At 42.0% G+C, this 17,770-nt stretch overlaps 1 pseudogene; it reads right to left on the bottom strand.

Moving 5' to 3' along the window:
• LOC106578001 (uncharacterized) overlaps window positions 1-16,097 on the bottom strand; it is a 34,916-nt pseudogene extending 18,819 nt beyond the window's left edge.
• Window positions 16,098-17,770: the final 1,673 nt, after the last annotated feature.

Genomic DNA, 17,770 nt, shown 5'->3' with positions numbered 1-17,770 from the left:
GGAGAGGGGTGGATGGGTCTGAAATTGAGGTGAAGAGTTCACAGTGATTATTACAATATCTATATAAGAAGTAAATACAACATTAAAAGTGTGACTGCAGAAGTAAGTCTAGCTAAAAAGAATATGACTGAAATCTAGAGTTAAATTGCAATCAGCAAGCACACTAATTATAGTTCTATAACATTTATGTTCTGGTATGTAAAAGTAATGTAAAACTTACTTGATGATAAAATTGAACAGTGAAGACAGTTACAGATGATTACCTGCAGGAGTGCCATATACTTCCAATTCACACAGAGTGAGATATTCCTTCCTGTCAGGGATCACCACAACAACATAGCGACCCTGCGTCTCATTACACTGGAAGGTGTAGGTCTCTCTTGCTGGGATGTGGGAGATGACAACACATCTGAGAGAGAGAGAGAGAGAGAGAGAGAGAGAGAGAGAGAGAGAGAGAGAGAGAGAGAGAATGAGTGTGAATTAGGACTCTCTAAAATGTACCATCAGTCTGTTGACTACATAACCACAGAATGCCTACAGATGCATGGATGAAGACCAATGTATCCAAACACCTTCAAGACAGGACATAACAATGTACAGATGTCTGCAGTATGTGTCACCTGGGGTTGTTGGTGCCGTTGTTCTCCAGGGAGTTACCGATGCGGATCTCAGCACCATCAAGTCTCTCAGGAACAACATCTCCTCTGTTGGTGATGGTGACAGCTGTCACTCTGTACACATCCAGCAGGTCCACTCTCCACCAGGGGTTGGTCTCCTGTGCAGTGTGGGTGCAGGATCTTTTGTGATAGTCTGATTCTCTGTTCCCATCAATGGCATTGTGAGCCTGGCCATCCCCATACAGTGATGACTGGGTGGCCACTCCTTTCAACGCTACATTTACTACAGGGATATAGTAGAATGTTTTAATACCTAAATTAAACGTTATTGTTAATCATCTGACAGTGTGTGGAGGAGTGGAGGGAAGAGGGTGGATTTTTCTGAAGAATGGAGCGAAGATAGGGGATAGTAGTGAGTGGAAAAAAAAAGTGAAATCATGTGCTTTTTTGGCACACTTCACGTGATGATATTCCTCATGAGGTTTCACATGTGGATTCAAATTTCACATGAGATTTCACTGTTGATAACCTGCAAACAAAATGTGCCGATATTATACACACACTGTGTTTTAAACTTATATTTGACATAACTACATTGTGTACATGTTCCCCGGGCGCTGAAGATGTCCCCCGCACCTCTCTGATTCAGAGGGGTCCGTTCAAATGTGGAAGACACATTTCAGTTGAAGGCATTCAGTTCTACAACTGACTAGGTACCCCCCTTTCCCTTACAGCTGTTTATACAGTATTTATTTTTCAACATGTCCTTACCTTGGATTTGAACTCACAACCTCTTGGTTCACTGCATTCCAATCGCCTTGCTAAGCCACCATATCTGTGTCAGTAACTTACTTCACCTGTATTACTACACTTTGGACTTCAAAGTACATCTCAGCTTTGTTAAAAATACATTCAAGACAAATTATTATATTTTTCATAGTTTCAAGCTTTAATGTCACTTGCACAAGTACAGTGAAATGCCTTTCTTGCAAGCTCTAAACCCAACCTTGCAGTAATCAATATCAATGTAGTCCTAAAGTAACATAAGGTAGAGCAAAAATACACAAGATATAAAATAAGAAATAAGAAGAACAGGAGAAAGTAAGAAGCTGTATACAGGGTCAGTTCCAACACCATATTTACAATGTGCAGAGATACTGGAGGGATAGAGGTAAAGATTTTGAGGGTTAAGGTGACTAGGCATCAGGAAATATGATAAACAGAGTAGCAGCAGCGTAAATTCTGATTGTATGTGAGTGTGTGTGTGTGTTTGTGTAGAGTCAGTATAAATGTATGTGCATGTTATGTGTGTGTGAGCAAATTAAGTGAGTGAGTGTGTGTGTGTGTGTGTGTGTGTGTGTGTGTGAGTGAGTGAGTGTATAGTCCTGTGAGTATGCATAGATAAAAAATAAATATTTAGCAGTTATGGCTTTTGGTGTCAGACTTGACGCACCGGTACCGCTTGCCATGCGGAAGCAGAGAGAACAGTCTATGTCCAACAAGCTCTCACAATCTCACGTCAAAATATGAAGCTTATCCATGTTTCTCAAATGTCAAATTTCGAACGGCAACTCAGACATCGATGGATGTATAATACTGACTTGTGCAACACGTGACCTGGCTGCTATGTCATGGGTGGTTGGAGTCTTTAATGGTTTTCTGGGACTTCCTTTCATACCACCTGATATAGAGGTCTTGGATGGCAGGGAGCTCGGCCCCAGTGGTGTGCTGGGCTGTCCGCAACCACCCTCTGTAGCGCCACACGATTTTGAGCGGTGCTGTTGCCATACTAAACAGCGATGCAGCCAGTCAAGATGCTCTCAATGGTGCAGCTGTATAACTTTTTGAGGATTCTTCATGACTGTGCGTGTGTGTTGTGGACCATTTTAGGTCCACAGTAATTGGGATACAGAGGAACTTGAAGTTGTTGACCTACTCCACTGCAGCCCCGTCAATGTGGATGGGGGTGAGTTCGTCCCCCGTTTTATGTAGTTCACGATCAGTCTTACTGACGTTGAGGGAAAACTCTGGAAATGTTTGTTTTTTTGGACACGTATACAATGCATTCGGAAAGTACCCCTTGACTTCTTCTACATTTTGTTACGTTCCAGCCTTATTTTAAAATGGATGATAGTTTTTCCCCCCCCTAATCAATCTACACACTGTCGTGTCTTTGGGCACCATTAACTGAAGACATGTTTATCAAAATAACCCCCTGTAATTATTATCACGCGATTAAACTGATTAATCATTTAATTGTAATTAACTAGGAGATCGGGGCACCAAGGAAAATATTCAGATTACAAAGTTATAATTTTCCTAATATAACTTTCCTATATTATAACATTATATATTATATTATAGTATCTGACCGATTATCTTCTGGTTTAAATGGTGTATTTTACCTCGCGTCAGTCTCATTCCAAACGTCGTAAATTGTTGTATCTGCACGAACCCAGTCTTTACTAAATACATCAACTGTCTTAAAATCATTTATTTACTAAACAAAGTAATTCACAGAAAGTATACAAACAGTAATTATCGTCACAAAGAATTGGTAGAGTAATGTGCCCTAGTGGGCTAAACCGGCATGGCGGCTTGTTAAACCAACAAGGGGGGGTCAGCTGAGAAGACCCTACAGAGTTGATAAATATTAACAATTGATATGCTAATCCTTTGCACATGAACGCTCACTCATTCGGGAACAATTGCAATCAATATATATTTACGCTCAGTGTGTCGTCGGGATCCTTGTTGGAGAGTTTTTGTCCTGTTGGAGAGGTTTTGTCCGCGTTCTCGCTCTCTCGGTTAGAATGGATATTTCAAAGCGACATTCATTAATGTCGTTATAGAATGGAATGTTTCGTCGGTCTTCGCGTTCGATGATATCAAATTTCTAGCTGCAGACTATTAATTAATATCAAAGACTTGTTATTATTCTGTCGGTATCGATAGTCTAAAAGTTTAACCACGTGGTATGGTTAAAGTTCAGAAGAGGGATGCATGGTCAAACCTATTGGCCAACTCATAATGGAGTGGAGGCCTGGTCTCAAGAAAGTAACCCTGGGTGGGGGTTTTATTCGGAATGACAGAAAAAGGCTGTCTCATGACGCCAGGTCTTGTCTGTGTCCCTGGGGGCGTGCCGATGACTGAGTTAAGCTTTGAACAGAAATACAATTCTATCACATAGCCTCTCAACATATTCCAAATAGCTTTAATCTTATTAACCTGTTGGGGATAGGGGGCAGTATTTGCACGGCCGGATAAAAAACGTACCCGATTTAATCTGGTTACTACTCCTGCCCAGTAACTAGAATATGCATATAATTATTGGCTTTGGATAGAAAACACCCTAAAGTTTCTAAAACTGTTTGAATGGTGTCTGTGAGTATAACAGAACTCATATGGCAGGCAAAAACCTGAGAAGATTCCTTACAGGAAGTGGCCTGTCTGACCATTTCTTGCCCTCCTTGATCATCTCTAACAAAAACAGGCGATCTCTGGCATGACGTGACACTTCCTACGGCTCCCATGGGCTCTCAGAAGGCGGGAAAAAGCTGAACGATGTAATTCCATCCCCAGTCTGAAACACATTAGCGCGTTTGGCAAGTGCTCTATCAGAGGGCCAACAGACTGAGGCTCGTGCATGAGGGGATAGCATGCTTTTACTTTCACTCTCTTTGTATTAAAAAACGATTTCCCGGTCGGAATATTATCGCTTTTTTATGAGAATAATGGCATAAAAATTGATTTTAAACAGCGGTTGACATGCTTCGAAGTACGGAAATTGAATATTTAGAATTTTTTTGTCACGAAACGCGTCGTGCTCGTCACCCTTATTTACCCTTTCGGATAGTGTCTTGAACGCACGAACAAAACGCCGCTATTTGGATATAACAATGGATTATTTGGGACCAAACCAACATTTCTTATTGAAGTAGAAGTCCTGGGAGTGCATTCTGACGAAGAACAGCAAAGGTAATAACATTTTTCTTATAGTAAATCTGAGTTTGGTGAGTGCTAAACTTGCTGGGTGTCTAAATAGCTAGCCCTGTGATGCCGGGCTATGTACTCAGAATATTGCAAAATGTGCTTTCACCGAAAAGCTATTTTAAAATCAGACATATCGAGTGCATAGAGGAGTTCTGTATCTATAATTCTTAAAATAATTGTTATCTTTTTTGTGAACGTTTATCGTGCGTAATTTAGTAAATTCACCGGAAGTGTTCGGTGGGAATGCTAGTCACATGCTAGTCACCTGCTAATGTAAAAAGCTGGTTTTTGATATAAATATGAACTTGATTGAACAGACATGCATGTATTGTATAACCTCTATGGGACCGGCGGGACGAATTCGTCCCACCTACGTAACAGCCAGTTGAATCCTGTGGCGCGATTTTCAAAACCTTTGAAATGCTATTACTTCAATTTCTCAAACATATGACTATTTTACAGCTATTTAAAGACAAGACTCTCGTTAATCTAACCACACTGTCCGATTTCAAAAAGGCTTTACAACGAAAGCAAAACATTAGATTATGTCAGCAGAGTACACAGCCAGAAATAATCAGACACCCATTTTTCAAGCTAGCATATAATGTCACAAAAACCCAGAAGACAGCTAAATGCAGCACTAACCTTTGATGATCTTCATCAGATGACACACCTAGGACATTATGTTATACAAAACATGCATTTTTTGTTCAATCAAGTTCATATTTATATCAAAAACCAGCTTTTTACATTAGCATGTGACGTTCAGAAAAAGCATACCCCCCGCAGACTTCCGGGGAATTTACTAACAATTTACTAAATTACTCACGATAAACGTTCACAAAAAGCATAACAATTATTTTAAGAATTATAGATACATTACTCCTCTATGCACTCGATATGTCCGATTTTAAAATAGCTTTTCGGATGAAGCACATTTTGCAATATTCTGAGTAGATAGCCCGGCATCACAGGGCTAGCTATTTAGACACCCGGCAAGTTTAGCCTTCACCAAAATCCCATTTACTATAACAAAAATGGTCTTACCTTTCCTGTTCTTCGTCAGAATGCACTCCCAGGACTTCTACTTCAATAACAAATGTTGGTTTGGTCCCAAATAATCCATCGTTATATCCAAACAGCGTCGTTTTGTTCGTGCGTCCCAGACACTATCCGAAATGGTAAATACGGTCGTGCGCATTGCGCATTTCGTGACAAAAAAATTCTAAATATTACATTACCGTACTTCGAAGCATGTCAACCGCTGTTTAAAATCAATTTTTATGCCATTATTCTCGTAAAAAAGCGATAATATTCCGACCGGGAATCTGCAATTAGCTAAACAGCCGAAGGAAAATACTGCACGGGGTCGAATCGGGCACGCGCCTAATTCCATTGTCCTCTGATGGGCCACTTGGAAAAGGCGATAATGTGTTTCAGCCTGAGGCTGCCTCGTCATCGTTCAGGTTTTTCCCGGGCTCTGAGAGCCTATTGGAGCCCTAGGAAATGTCACGTTACAGCTAAGATCCTGACTCTTCAATACACAGAAGCAAGAACAACAACACCTTGTCAGACAGGCCACTTCCTGCATGAAACCTTCTCAGGTTTTTGTCTGCCATAGGAGTTCTGTTATACTCACAGACACCATTCAAACAGTTTTAGAAACTTTAGGGTGTTTTCTATCCAAAGCCAATAATTATATGCATATTCTAGTTACTGGGCAGGAGTCATAACCAGATTAAATCGGGATACGTTTTTTATCCGGATGTGAAAATACTGCCCCCTAGCCCAAAGAAGATAACATAATGTCCTAAGATTGTCATCTGATGAAGATCATCAAAGGTTAGTGCTGCATTTAGCTGTGGTTTGGGTTTTTGTGACATTATATGCTAGCTTGAAAAATGGGTGTCTGATTATTTCTGGCTGGGTACTCTGCTGACATAATCTAATGTTTTGCTTTCGTTGTAAAGCCTTTTTGAAATCGGATAGTGTGGTTAGATTAACGAGAGTCTTGTCTTTAAAATGCTGTAAAATAGTCACATGTTTGAGAAATTGAAGTAATAGCATTTCTAAGGTATTTGAATAACGCGCCACGGGATTACACTGGCTGTTGAGTAGGTGGGACGCAAGCGTCCCACCTAGCCCAGAGAGGTTAAATCATTGTATACAACCATTTAGATGCAAGTCCCGTAGCTGAGGCTATTATATAAACCTTAGTATGGTAATATGCCACTATTGTCTCTAATGAGTATCACAAAATTGTACCAAGCGGACCAGTTCATAGCTGGATTCTTCACCGATCTTTTATACCTTCTCCAGAACATAAATGTCATTCGGTTCCCCAATTCTGTGAGTTGGAAGAATTCCTTTGTCTCTCTATGAAACCCCTCTCTGTCTCAAAACTGGGCCATGCGGCAGGACATTCTCCTTTAGAATTTTACAACCCCTCTCACCACAGCAGTGTCAGAAGTATAGAGGTCGGGGGACGGTGCATAGAAAAGGCCTGGTGCAGAGGGAAGGGGTTCAACTGTGTTCTCTGTACCCAGAGAGAGGGCAACGTCATAACAACACAATACACCATAATGACAAAGCAAAGACAAGGACATTGAGACAAAAATAAATACCTTATTTACATAACTATTCAGACCATTTACTATGAGACCTGAGTATGAGCTCAGGTGCATCAGGTTTCGATTGATCATCCTTAAAATGTTTCTACAACTTGATTGCAGTCCACCTGCGGTAAATTCAATTGAATGGACATGATTTGGAAAGGCACACACCTGTCTATATAAGGTCCCACAGTTGATAGTGCATGTCAGAGCAAAAACCAATCCATGAGGTTGAAGGAATTGTCTGCAGAGCTCCGAGACAGGAGTGTGTCGAGGCACAGATCTGGGGAAGAGTAACAAAACATTTCTGCTGCATTGAAGGTCACCAAGAACACAGTGGGCTCCATTATTCTTAAATGGAAGAAGTTTAGAAACACCAAAACTGAGCAATCTGGAGAGAAGGGCTTTGGTCAGGGAGGTGACCTGGAACCCAATGGTCACTCTGACAGAGCTCCAGAGTTCCTCTGTAGAAATGAGAGAACCTTCCAGAAGGACAACCATATCTGCAGCACTTCGCCAATCAGGCCTTTATGGTAGAGTGGCCAGACAGAAGCCACTTCTCAGTAAAAGGCACATGACAGCTCGCTTGGAGTTGCCAAAAGTCACCTAAAGGACTCTCAGAACATGAGAAACCATGCTCTACCAACTGAGCCACAGGGAACACCTCTGGAGAGACCTGAAAATAGCTGTGTAGCGATGTTCCCCATCCAACTTGATAGAGCTTGAGTGGATCTGCAGAGAAGAATGGGAGAACTTCCCAAATACTGGTGTCCAAGCTTTGAGCATCATACCCAAGAAGACTTGAGGCTGTAATCGCTGCCAAAGGTGCTTCAACAAAGTACTGAGTAAAGGGTCTGAATACTGATGTAAATGTGATATTTCTGTTTAAAATGTTAATACATTTGCAAAAATTTCTACCTACCTGTTTTTGCTTTGTCATTATCGGGTATTGTGTATAGATGGATGAGGGGAAACAAAACAATTTAATCCATTTTAGAATAAGGCTGTAAACATTTTTGGAAAAGTCAAGGGGTCTGAATACTTTCTGAATACACTGTATATTATCAAGCATTTCACACTTATTATCCAGATACTGACTGTTAGCGCTTGATGGTTAGCGCTTGACGCTTGAGAGCTGTTGTTTTTTTCTTGTTTCCTGTTTCCGGTCACAACTTGCAGACTTGTTTACGCTGCTGTGCGTTTTTGTTGCCGATCTTACTTTGATACCTGACGGTTTTTTACTTTTTCATTACCGTATATTTTTACTTTTTCCCTCACTCAACTTTTTTCATTCAACTTTTTCACCCCGGAGGTTTTATCTGGACATGGTTCGTCAGGACTTCAAACAGCCGAAGCTAAGTAACATTAACATGATGCCTTCTAATTGCAGTCGTTGTACTTATAATATACAGGAGAACGATCGCCTTACGGCAAGGATAGCTGTGCTGCAAGCCCAGCTTCAGACGCGATCGTTAGGCAAGGGTAATTTCAGTGTAGGAAAGGATGAAACAGCGTCTGTGCCACCAGTAAGTACAGATAGTAACGTTAGTATAAACCCCCTCGCACGGTCCCCGCAGCCGGACATCTTTCTCATGGCTTCTGGAGGGAAACGCTGTAGGAATGCTCAACCGGTGTCGCTTATTCAGCCGACAGAAACTTTCAACCGGTTCTCCCCATTAAGCGAGTCGGAGTCGGAGGCCGAGACTTCTCTGGTCTCTACTCCTCCCGTTGTGGGGTCTGAGACGCCGACGGCTCCCACCATTAGCTCTGACAAATTGAAAACCCTAGTCATTGGCGACTCCATTACCCGCAGTATTAGACTTAAAACTAATCATCCAGCGATCATACACTGTTTACCAGGGGGCAGGGCTACCGACGTTAAGGCTAATCTAAAGACGGTGCTGGCTAAAGCTAAAACTGGCGAGTGTAGAGAGTATAGAGATATTGTTATCCACGTCGGCACCAACGATGTTAGGATGAAACAGTCAGAGGTCACCAAGCGCAACATAGCTTCAGCGTGTAAATCAGCTAGAAAGATGTGTCGGCATCGATTAATTGTCTCTGGCCCCCTCCCAGTTAGGGGGAGTGATGAGCTCTACAGCAGAGTCTCACAACTCAATCGCTGGTTGAAAACTGTTTTCTGCCCCTCCCAAAAGATAGAATTTGTAGATAATTGGCCCTCTTTCTGGGACTCACCCACAAACAGGACCAAGCCTGGCCTGTTGAGGAGTGACGGACTCCATCCTAGCTGGAGGGGTGCTCTCATCTTATCTACGAACATAGACAGGGCTCTAACTCCTCTAGCTCCACAATGAAATAGGGTGCAGGCCAGGCAGCAGGCTGTTAGCCAGCCTGCCAGCTTAGTGGAGTCTGCCACTAGCACAGTCAGTGTAGTCAGCTCAGCTTTCCCCATTGAGACCGTGTCTGTGCCTCGATCTAGGTTGGGCAAAATTAAAAATGGCGGTGTTCGCTTTAGCAATCTCACTAGTATAAAGACCTCCTCCATTCCTGCCATTATTGAAAGAGATTGTGATACCTCACATCTCAAAATTGGGTTACTTAATGTTAGATCCCTCACTTCCAAGGCAGTTATAGTCAATGAACTAATCACTGATAATAATCTTGATGTGATTGGCCTGACTGAAACATGGCTTAAGCCTGATGAATTTACTGTGTTAAATGAGGCCTCACCCCCAGGTTACATTAGTGACCATACCCCCCGTGCATCCGGCAAAGGCGGAGGTGTTGCTAACATTTACGATAGCAAATTTCAATTTACAAAAAAAATAACAACAATGACGTTTTCGTCTTTTGAGCTTCTAGTCATGAAATCTATGCAGCCTACTCACTCACTTTTTATAGCTACTGTTTATAGGCCTTCTGGGCCATATGCAGTGTTCCTCACTGAGTTCCCTGAATTCCTATCGGATCTTGTAGTCATAGCAGATAATATTCTAATTTTTGGTGACTTTAACATTCACATGGAAAAGTCCACAGACCCACTCCAAAAGGCTTTCGGAGCCATCATCGACTCAGTGGGTTTTGTCCAACATGTCTCTGGACCTACTCACTGCCACAGTCATACTCTGGACCTAGTTTTGTCCCATGGAATAAATGTTGTGGATCTAAATGTTTTTCCTCATAATCCTGGACTATCGGACCACCATTTTATTACGTTTGCAATTGCAACAAATAATCTGCTCAGACCCCAACCAAGGAGCATTAAAAGTCGTGCTATAAATTCTCAGACAACCCAAAGATTCCTTGATGCCCTTCCAGACTGCCTCTGCCTACCCAAGGACGTCAGAGGACAAAAATCAGTTAACCACCTAACCGAGGAACTCAATTTAACCTTGCGCAATACCCTAGATGCAGTTGCACCCCTAAAAACTAAAAACATCTGTCATAAGAAACTAGCTCCCTGGTATACAGAAAATACACGAGCTCTGAAGCAAGCTTCCAGAAAATTGGAACGGAAATGGCGCCACACCAAACTGGAAGTCTTCCGACTAGCTTGGAAAGACAGTACCGTGCAGTATCGAAGAGCCCTTACTGCTGCTCGATCATCCTATTTTTCCAACTTAATTGAGGAAAATAAGAACAATCCGAAATTTCTTTTTGATACTGTCGCAAAGCTAACTAAAAAGCAGCCTTCGCAAATGGAGGATGGCTTTCACTTCAGCAGTAATAAATTTATGAACTTCTTTGAGGAAAAGATCATGATCATTAGAAAGCAAATTACAGACTCCTCTTTAAATCTGGGTATTCCTCCAAAGCTCCATTGTCCTGAGTCTGCACAACTCTGCCAGGACCTAGGATCAAGGGAGATACTAAAGTGTTTTAGTACTATATCTCTTGACGCAATGATGAAAATAATCATGGCCTCCAAACCCTCAAGCTGCATACTGGACCCTATTCCAACTAAACTACTGAAAGAGCTGCTTCCTGTGCTTGGCCCTCCTATGTTGAACATAATAAACGGCTCTCTATCCACCGGATGTGTACCAAGCTCACTAAAAGTGGCAGTAATAAAGCCTCTCTTGAAAAAGCCGAATCTTGATCCAGAAATTATAAAAAACTATCGGCCTATATCGAATCTTCCATTCCTCTCCAAAATTTTAGAAAAAGCTGTTGCACAGCAACTGACTGCCTTCCTGAAGACAAACAATGTATACGAAACGCTTCAGTCTGGCTTTAGACCCCATCATAGCACTGAGACTGCACTTGTGAAGGTGGTAAATGACCTTTTAATGACGTCAGACCGAGGCTCTGCATCTGTCCTCGTGCTCCTAGATCTTAGTGCCGCTTTTGATACCATCGATCACCACATTCTTTTGGAGAGATTGGAAACCCAAATTGGTCTACATGGACAAGTTCTGGCCTGGTTTAGATCTTATCTGTCGGAAAGATATCAGTTTGTCTCTGTGAATGGTTTGTCCTCTGACAAATCAATTGTAAATTTCGGTGTTCCTCAAGGTTCCGTTTTAGGACCACTATTGTTTTCACTATATATTTTACCTCTTGGGGATGTCATTCGAAAACATAATGTTAAATTTCACTGCTATGCAGACGACACACAGCTGTACATTTCAATGAAACATGGTGAAGCCCCAAAATTGCCCTCTCTAGAAGCCTGTGTTTCAGACATAAAGAAGTGGATGGCTGCAAACTTTCTACTTTTAAACTCGGACAAAACAGAGATGCTTGTTCTAGGTCCCAAGAAACAAAGAGATCTTCTGTTGAATCTGACAATTAATCTGGATGGTTGTACAGTCGTCTCAAATAAAACTGTGAAGGACCTCGGCGTTACTCTGGACCCTGATCTCTCTTTTGAAGAACATATCAAGACTGTTTCAAGGACAGCTTTTTTCCATCTACGTAACATTGCAAAAATCAGAAATTTTCTGTCCAAAAATGACGCAGAAAAATTAATCCATGCTTTTGTTACTTCTAGGCTGGACTACTGCAATGCTCTACTTTCCGGCTACCCGGATAAAGCACTAAATAAACTTCAGTTAGTGCTAAATACGGCTGCTAGAATCCTGACTAGAACCAAAAAATTTGATCATATTACTCCAGTGTTAGCCTCCCTACACTGGCTTCCTGTTAAGGCAAGGGCTGATTTCAAGGTTTTACTGCTAACCTACAAAGCATTACATGGGCTTGCTCCTACCTATCTTTCCGATTTGGTCCTGCCGTACATACCTACACGTACGCTACGGTCACAAGACGCAGGCCTCCTAATTGTCCCTAGAATTTCTAAGCAAACGGCTGGAGGTAGGGCTTTCTCCTATAGAGCTCCATTTTTATGGAATGGTCTGCCTACCAATGTGAGAGACGCAGACTCAGTCTCAACCTTTAAGTCTTTACTGAAGACTTATCTCTTCAGTAGGTCCTATGATTAAGTATAGTCTGGCCCAGGAGTGTGAAGGTGAACGGAAAGGCTGGAGCAACGAACCGCCCTTGCTGTCGCTGCCTTGCCGGTTCCCCTCTTTCCACTGGGATTCTCTGCCTCTAACCCTTTTACAGAGGCTGAGTCACTGGCCTACTGGTGTTCTTCCATGCCGTCCATGGGAGGGGTGCGTCACTTGAGTGGGTTGAGTCACTGACGTGGTCTTCCTGTCTGGGTTGGCGCCCCCCCTTGGGTTGTGCCATGGCGGAGATCGTTGTGGGCTATACTCGGCCTTGTCTTAGGACGGTAAGTTGGTGGTTGGAGACATCCCTCTAGTGGTGTGGGGGCTGTGCTTTGGCAAAGTGGGTGGGGTTATATCCTGCCTGTTTGGCCCTGTCCGGGGTATCATCGGATGGGGCCACAGTGTCTTCTGATCCCTCCTGTCTCAGCCTCCAGTATTTATGCTGCAGTAGTTTATGTGTCGGGGGCTAGGGTCAGTCTGTTACATCTGGAGTATTTCTCTTGTCTTATCCGGTGTCCTGTGTGTATTTAAATATGCTCTCTCTAATTCTCTCTTTCTCTCTTTCTGTCTTTCTCTCGGAGGACCTGAGCCCTAGGACCATGCCTCAGGACTACCTGGTATGATGACTCCTTGCTGTCCCCAGTCCACCTGGCCGTGCTGCTGCTCCAGTTTCAACTGTTCTGCCTGCGGCTATGGAACCCTGACCTGTTCACCGGACGTGCTTGTTGCACCCTCGACAACTACTATGATTATTATTATTTGACCATGCTGGTCATTTATGAACATTTTAACATTTTAACATTTTGACCATGTTCTGTTATAATATCCACCCTGCACAGCCAGAAGAGGACTGGCCACCCCTCATAGCCTGGTTCCTCTCTAGGTTTCTTCCTAGGTTTTTGGCCTTTCTAGGGAGTTTTTCCTAGGGAGTTTTTCCTAGCCACCGTGCTTCTTTCACATGCTTTGCTTGCTGTTTGGGGTTTTAGGCTGGGTTTCTGTACAGCACTTTGAGAATATCAGCTGATGTACGAAGGGCTATATAAAAATAAATTTGATTTGATTTGATTTGATTTGATGGTGTATAGCAACTTGCCACAAAAATGGGCTTTAGGTGAGACAGGTGAATCTCTAGCCACATTACTTCAACAGTATTTGACATGAGATCCTCTCTTAGCTTTACAGGAATGTGGCTGTGAACATAAACCACAACACCACTCCCATTGGAATTTTTGTATTGTCTGTATATGTTATAACCATGTATTTCTACCACTATATTATCAAAAGTATTATCCAAGTGAGTTTCAGAGACAGTAAGTATATGAATGTCATCTGTTACAAGCAAGTTATCAATTTAATGTCAGTGAGAGAATTACACGGTTATGAATACTTGCCAAGGCAGGCCTACACCAAACACAAATTCACATAAATTAAAATGACAATAAAAAAAAAAAAAGTCTAGACCCGTTGTTTACGAAGCATGTGTTCGTAAAAATGTGGGAATTTACCAGTGGTGAAGTTGTAAATACCAGTTGGATGCATTCATGTGCTTTGAACAAGCTGTGTCAACCATAAACTAAAAGTACAACTATCATACTTGTAAACAAATTATACAGTTCAAAAACCATACTAATAGATCCTTTTTTATAAATAGCGTTTTGTTGTTCCGTTTACCTGCAAAAAAATGCTGTTATTGAGGTAATTTCCTTAGTAGGTGATGTCAGAGGTCAGCATGTGGGAGAAGTCGGAGCTCAGGGACGATAGACACGTTTCCCACTAGTATTTATCAGTTGGAGGGCAATTCAGTGGATATTTCCTAGTCGTATTTGGTAAATTCTCAATTTCCACTTGGTTACAAATGCAACATTAAATACAATCATTGGTGCACTTTGAAATGTAGGTGGGAGCAATGTGCTGGCTGTGGCTCATTAGCATATTAGGGCGCATGGTCTAAAATATGTTGTATTTGTGCCAACCGTCAGTGGAAGGGTTGTACCAGTTTGCGCATGCTCTGAGTAATCCGCCCTTCTCAATATTGACCTCTTTAAAGGTCTTGCTCACATCGGCTACAGAGAGCGTGATCACACAGTTGTCCGGAACAGATGGTGCTCTCATGCATCCTTCAGTGTTGCTTGCCTCGAAGCAAGCATAAAAGGCATTTAGCCCATCTGGTAGGCTCACGGCTGGGTTTCCCTTTGTAGTCCTTAATAGTTTGCAAGCACTGCCACATCTGACATAGAAGGATTCAATCGTAGCCCTGAATTTATGCTTTTCCTGTTTGATGGTTCATCTGAGGGCATAGTGGGATTTCTTACAAGTGTCCAGATTAGTATCACACTCCTTGAAAGCAGCAGCTCTAGCCTTTAGCACTGTGTGGATGTTGCCTGTTGGCTTCTGGTTGGGATATGTACATGCGGTCACTGTAGGGATGACATCATCAATTCACTAATTGATGAAACCAGTGACTGAGCTGGTATACTCCTCAATGCAATTGGATGAATCCCAGAACATTTTTTTTTACCTTTATTTAACTAGGCAAGTCAGTTATTTATTCTTATTTTATGCTTATTTTCAATGACGGCCTAGAAACAGTGGGTTAACTGCTTTGTTCAGGGGCAGAATGACATATTTTTACCTTGTCAGCTCGGGGTTTCGATCTTGCAACCTTTCAGTTACAAGTCCAACGCTTTAACCACTAGGGTACCTGCCGCCCCGTAACATATTCTAGTTTATGCTAACAAAACAGTCCTGTATCGTAGCATCCGCGTCATTTGTCTGAGCGAGTCACTGGTACTTCCTGCTTTAGTCTGATGATGTATGACATAATGGCAACATTGAATGTCCACCGAGTGAATAAATCTTTGAGCATCAAAAATATGGTGTTTCCTGCTTATGCGCTGTAGGCATCCAAATCCTCTGGATGCCCACCGACACCACCACAATGTTTGAGAGAGGTTGGTGTTGTCTAAATTTTGTTTTTTTAGTGAACAATAATTTTTAGGCACATCCAGTCCACAAAAACAGTGCAAAAATGTCCCGTGACCACACCTGACACCACTTATTAAGACATCTGGCCATTTCTAGTTGTTAGGTCTGTCAATCCCATTTTATTCTGATATTGTTCACATGTTATTATGGGTACCAACAGGGCACAAACCTCTATCCAGGCTCTGTGTAATAAAGTTGGCATTAACTCCCAGGAAGGACGGTCTGAACTCTCAGAAATAGACACCCACTTACCCAGAGTCTGAAAGAGGCTGCGCTGCTCCAATGACCTCAGGAGTTCCTCAGAGGTTGAAGGGGCAGCCTGGGAGCTGCCCACTGAGAGAAGTCCCAGGACAACAGTGACACACACCACCAGCATTATATCTCAGATGGCTCACTATAATATCTCAATATGTCTCCATTTGTCTCTGCACACAAAGTCTGTCTCACTCTGCCTGTGGTTGTTTCAATGGTGTCAAGGATAGTCTGTCTTTTATCCAGTCTGTTGTTTGCTCTCCTGTGCCTCAGTAAGGCACAACAGGTCAGATTCCAGGAACATTTGCTGTTTGCGCAGACTTTGTCCTTCCACTGTTGTTAAATCTAAACACGGCAAAGGTCAGAAATCAATTTAGTATGAACCAGTTTCTTTGATCACACGGCCATAGATGGACTACCTCTTCCTACTGAATGCAAGACACATTTTTGTCTTCCTGTTCCTGCTTACATCTAGCAGAATATATTTGTTTTCAAGCAGTTTGAATAATTTTCAGTGGTTACTTCCTTTTGTGGTTTTTTTCCTTTGGAGCAGAAGAGCTAGTGTCAATGTGCAGTGCATTGGGAAAGTATTCAGACCACTTGACTTTTTCAACATTTTGTTACGTTACAGCCTTATTCTAAAATTAATGAAATTAACAAAAATCCTCAGCAATCTACACGCAATACCAAATGTGACTCACCACCTGGATTTGGTCTTGTGTCGCAAAATGTGAAATGATGTTTTTTACATTGGATAAAAGTAGAGACAAAATCCTATATCATACACTGCATCTGAGGAACAATGGGGAAGTAATCCTGCTTTGAAAGTTGATCAATTTGAAAACTCACTTTTGAGAAAATTGCCTTTGAATGTTTTGGTGTCTAGTGAAGAGCTCTTCGTTGTCCACACCCATTCAGCATCGTTCACACCCTCTTAAGCTTTAGCCCCATCCATCTCGTTTCGCTCTCGGAGTGCACTCTTGACGCTCTGGCCGATGATTTGTTTACCTCTGGATAAAATGAAAACAGCCTAACCAGCTCTGCTGGCAACAATTTCATTACGTTTTTTTACAGATGTTTACTGACACCGGCCATATTCAATGGGTGTTGTACACACGTCATGTAACATTAGCTAACGAGCCAGCTAGCTAACATTAGCTATTTAAACAACAATGAACAAGTCCCAACACTGCCTAACATTAGGCTCTAACTAGAAAAGCATACAGCTCTGGGAAACGAATAATAACGTCCGCTAGGGAGCCAGCCAGCATTAGCTAGCTAGCTAACAGTTCACTTTAGCTTAAGACATGTAGCTAGCGAGATAAACAATGAACCTGACTTGGTTAGTTAAATAAAGGTTAAATACATTTTAAAAAATGTAATAAAAAGCTAGGTTAACAACTTTTAAGACCACACACGTAACGTTAGATAACGAGCCAACCAGCTAACGTTAGCTAGTTAAACAACAATGAACAAAGTGGCAACAATGCCACAGTGCTGGGAGCTAACCAACCAGGTCCAATGTTAGCTAGCTAACATTAGACTCTAACTAGAAAGCAAACGGCTCTGGGAAACAGATAATGTCAGCTAGGGACATCGTGAAAGAAGGTTTCTACACACCTATTCCGCAAGAGACATACAGTGCTGAGAGAAAATTTGTGAAGCCTTCAGTAGTTTATGTATTTCTGCATACGTTTGACGATAATGTTTCTGAACACTTCTAAATGAATCCTGATTATGCCATGATTAAGAAAAACATGAATGAATCATGAATAATGACAAGTGAGAAGCTTACAGAGGCTACAAAAAAAACATGCTAAAATGCTAACACAGGTTCATCATTACCAATGACTTGGGAGAGCATATTAGCATGTTAATATGTTTTGTTGACTCAGAG

The sequence above is a fragment of the Salmo salar genome, chromosome ssa18, assembly GCF_905237065.1.
Source record: "Salmo salar chromosome ssa18, Ssal_v3.1, whole genome shotgun sequence".
In the NCBI taxonomy this organism is placed as follows: Eukaryota; Metazoa; Chordata; class Actinopteri; order Salmoniformes; family Salmonidae; genus Salmo; species Salmo salar.
Note: the sequence above shows the minus strand (reverse complement) of the source record. Positions and strands in the feature narration are given on the sequence as shown.